Source organism: Myotis lucifugus, unplaced genomic scaffold (assembly GCF_000147115.1).
Source record: "Myotis lucifugus unplaced genomic scaffold, Myoluc2.0 scaffold_947, whole genome shotgun sequence".
NCBI classification, from domain to species: Eukaryota; Metazoa; Chordata; class Mammalia; order Chiroptera; family Vespertilionidae; genus Myotis; species Myotis lucifugus.
In genome coordinates, this window is record NW_005871995.1 from 127,087 (window position 1) to 131,815 (window position 4,729).

The 4,729-nt window shown below is 42.9% G+C and overlaps 1 pseudogene; it reads right to left on the minus strand.

Annotated features, from left to right (window-relative positions):
* Positions 1-203: 203 nt before the first annotated feature.
* The window catches only part of LOC111824122, a 13,591-nt pseudogene continuing 9,065 nt past the window's right edge, over positions 204-4,729 (minus strand).

A 4,729-nucleotide genomic window follows, 5' to 3' on the forward strand; every position in this document is an offset into this window, starting at 1 on the left:
CACACTGTTTTCCACAGTGGCTGCACCAATTTGCAGTCCCACCAACAGTGCACTAGGGTTCGCTTTTCTCCACATCCTTGCCAACACTTGTTTGTTGATTTGTTTTATTTGTTTCCAGTCAATGACAGGGAAATTTTATTGAGAACCCAGGGCCATGGGGTTTAGCAGGAGGCCGCCCTGCAGGCCGAGGTGATGGAGGGGCCTTATTGGACCTTCTTCTTATTGGACCAACAGCACAGGTTGTTGGTGTGGCTGCACTTCTTGCAGCAGCTGACAGCCCGGGGGTGCAGGGGGGTGTAACACTTGCATCAGACCATCTTGTTGCATATGCAGTTGTACTTCTGGGCGAGCTGGCAGAGGGAGGGCCCGATGATGCCTCTTCACGGAGGAAGGACCAAGCACAGAGTGGGCTCCCTCTGGACACCGTAGTCTGAGAGAGTGTGGCCACCCTCCAGCTGTCTGTCCCCCAAAATCAGACGCTGCTGGTCTCTGTCTTCAGTTTTAGCTTTGACATTCTCAGTGGTGTCACTGGGCTCGACCTCAAGGGTGATGGTCTTGCCTATCAGGTTCTTCACAAAAATCTTCTCTGTGTCTGCTGGGCAGGCTGTTCGGCTGCCTCATTGAAGAGAAAGAGCGTTTATTGACTTTGACTTATTTTTTTTAATCCTCACCCAAGGATACTTTTCCACCAATTTTCAGAGAGAGAGTGGAAGGGAGAGGGAGAGACAGAGAGAAACACTGATGTGAGAGAGACACATTGATTGGCTGCCTCCCACATGCCCCCAACCAGGGCCGGAAGCCTACAACCAAGGCATGTGCCCTTGACCAGAAACGAACCCAGGACCCTTCAGTCCGCAGGCCAATGCTCTATCTACTGAGCCAAACCTGAGAGGGCCATTTATTGACTTATTGATGATAGTAGTGTGAGGAGGTATTTTCTTTTTGGTTTTAATATATTTTTATTGATTTCAAAGAGGAAGGGAAAAGGAGAGAGAGATAGAAACATCAATGATGAGAGAGAATCATTGATCAGCTTCCTCCTGCACACCCCTAACTGGGGATCGAGCCCGCAACTCGGGCATGTGTCCTGACCAGGTATCAAACCAGCAACTTCTAGGTGCCTGGGACAACACTCAACCACTGAACACACTGGCCGGGCATCCACTACCTATTTTATTTTTTATCAGATTGTTAATTTTTTTTGTTATCGAGTTGTGAGTTTACTACATTTTTGGATATCAACCTCTTATCAGATGTATCATCTATATATATATATATATATATAAAAGGCTAATATGCAAAGTGTCCCCTCGGGAGTTTGACTGGAAGGCTGGGAGTTCACTCACTCGCTATGACGTGCTGACCACCAGGGGGCAGTGCGGAACGAAGGGAGGCCCTGGCCAGCAGCCAGAAGGCCCTGATCAGCTCTGATCACCAGCCAGGCTTAGGGACTCTACCCATGCACGAATTTTGTGCACCGGGCCTCTAGTTTAGAAATATCTTCTCTCATTCAGTAGGTTGCCTTTTGTCTTGTTGAAGGTTTCCTTTGCTGTGCAGAAGCTTTTTAGTTTGAGGAAGCCCATTTCTTTATATTTGCTTTGGTTTCCCTTGCTCCAGGGGACATATCCAAGAAAACGTTACTCAGACTGATGTCAAAGAGTTTACTACCTATGTTTTCTTCTAGGGATTTTATGATTTCAGGTGTAACATTTAAGTCTTTCATCCATATTGAGTGTATTTTTACAACTGGTGTAAAAAAAAGTGGTCCAGTTCCATTTTTTGGCATGTATCTGTCCAGTTTTCCCAACACTGTTTATTGAAGAGACTGTCTTTACCCCATTGTATATTCTTGCCTCCTTTGTTGTAGATTAATTGACTGTACAGGTGTGGCTTATTTCATTCGGCTCTCTACTCTGTTCTTTTGATCTCTGTGTCTGTTTTTTTGTGTGTCGGTACCATCTGTTTTGATTATTATAGCCTTGTGGTATAGTTTGATATTGGGGAGTGTGATACCTCTAACTTTGTTCTTTTTCAAGATTGCTTTGGCTATTCATGGTCTCTTGCAGTTCCATATAAATTTTAGGATTATTTCTAGTTCTGAGAAAGATGTCATTGGTATTTTGATAGGGGTGGCATTGAATCTGTAGATTGCTTGGGGGAGTGTGGCCATTTAAATTTTACTGATTTCACTCCTTTCAATCCATGGGCACAGTATATGCTCCCATTTATTTGTGTCCTCTTCCATTTCTTTCCTCAGTTTTTTGAGTATAGGTCTTTTACCTCCTTGGTTAAATATATCCCCAGATATTTTATTCTTTTTGATGCAATTGTGAATGGGATTGTTTTCTTAAATTCTTCTGACTATTCATTATTAGTGTATAGGAACACAACAGATTTCTCTATATTAATTTTGTATTCTGCTACTTTACTGATTTCTTTTATTAAGTCTATTTTTTTATGGATCATTTGAAGTTTTCTCTATGTAGTATCATGTCATACAAACAGTGACAATTTTGCTTCTTCCTTTTCAATTTGGACCTTTTTTTTTTTCTTGTCTGATTGCTGTGGCTAGCACTTCAATACTATGTTGAACAATAGTGAAGAGTGGGCACCCTTGACTTGATCCTCATCTTAGAGGAAAATCTTTCAGCTTTTCAACACTGAGTATGACAAGTGGACTTGTCATCTATGGTCTTTATTATGTTGAGATAAATTCCTTCTGTTATAGGCACCTCTCACCCACACCAGAGAGGTGTCACCGGGCACGAAACCTCCCCCTGCTCCCCCCCCCTCCCCAGGCAGGGTCAGTGGAGAGGGCTGTCCCTAACCTCGATCCTTGTCTTCTCATATAAATGAGTTTATATGAGAGAGCTTGACTGCGTTGTGAAAAGCCAATTTATTAAAGTAATTAAAGCACGCACCTTAACTGAAAAAGCAAAGCAAGCAAACCTATGCACCTGGCTTATGAGGCACAGACGGGCTCCCAGCTGATCTGAAGAGCACGTTCGTGGGGTCTGAGATATTATACACCCTCTGTCCATAGGTCTCAAATTCCTCCACTGAATATTTTGGTGCAGATTAATTCTTAAGGTCCCCCCCCCTTTTTTATTTTAACTTTGTCGTGGCTTTCCCAAAAATCATGAGAAGCACCTGGCAACTTTATCTTGACAAGTCTGCTGGCTTCTCTGCTTAGGGCAGTGATGGCGAACCTTTTGAGCTCGGCGTGTCAGCATTTTGAAAAACCCTAACTTAACTCTGGTGCCGTGTCACATATAGAAATTGTTTGATATTTGCAACCATAGTAAAACAAAGACTTATATTTTTGATATTTATTTTATATATTTAAATGCCATTTAACAAGGAAAAATCAACCAAAAAAATGAGTTCGTGTGTCATAGGTTCACCATCACTGGCTTAGGGAGTAAAACGACCCTTTTTTTCTCTCCCCCTCCCCCCTCCCTTTCTGCATTCTCTCAGTAGGGAGGTTTTTTAACCATTTGGTCTTGGGTCCTTGGCCGGGGGAAATAATGGTTTGTTCGTTAGAAGCTGACTGCAAATCGCCCACACGGCCTGGCCTTGTTTTAACTTTCTTCTCTCAGTTTCCCTGTTCCTCCTGCCCTGGACTCCTGTCATACTCCTGTTACGGAGGGTTTTTATCATAAGTGGATGTTGCATTTTGTCAAATGCTTTTTCTGCATCTGTTGAGATAATCACATGATTTTAATCCTTGGTTTTGTTGATGTGATAAATCACATCGTTTTGTGGATGTTGACCAACCCTTGCATCCCTTCTCCCGGTTAAAGCAGGATCCAAATTCGATCCACGCACATGCATAGTTGGCACATCTCTGAGTCTCTTTTAGTCCACGGGTTCCCTTCAGTCTCTTTCTCTTTTCCTTGCTGTTTATTTGTTGATGATGCAGCGTCTGTTATAGGTGTGTGTCCTCAAAAGAACATACAGGAGAGGTGGGTTTTGTTTGATCTTGTTTCTAGGCATCTGATCTGAGCTCCGTGCCTTTCAAGTGGTAAGTTTAACCCATGTATATGTATTGTATTCACAGGCATACTTGGGTATATTTCTATCACCTTTTATTGTGTTTTCTGTTCTATGTTATTTTCCCATTACTTCCTTTTTACCTCTTTTCAACCTTCTGCTGAATTTGTTAGATTTTTGTTTTTCCCTTTCTTATTTCCTTTAGGGATTTGAAAATTATTCATTCTATTTCTGTCCTCTGCGTAGTCACCCTCATACTTTTAAAAAACATTTTTATAAGGTAGGCCGTTCATTTCTAAAAATATTTTTATTGATTTTTAGAGAGAGAAATATCTATGTGAGAGTGAGACATTGAGATCGGCTGCTTCCTGCATGCCCTCTCTACCAGGACTCGAGCCAGCAAACCATGTCATGTGCCCTGACCAAGTATCACACTAACAACCTTGTGGTGCACCATGCTCAGTCCTGCCCCAGGAAACTTTGCATAGGCTGTGCCCACTGCTCTGGAATGCCTTTTACCCAAACAACGGAGCCACACAGGCCAGCAGGATCTATGGATTGCATGCACACCAGCATCCCCCCTCAACAACAACTCTGCATGTTACTACCCTTGTCTGGGATTGTAGTTCTAGCCTCCACCAACCCAAGGACGAGATCGTCGAGGTTTGATTGAGAACACCAATGTACTCGTTTGCCCGGTTGGAAGGAGAGTAGATGGGAAAAAGGTTTCCAAAAA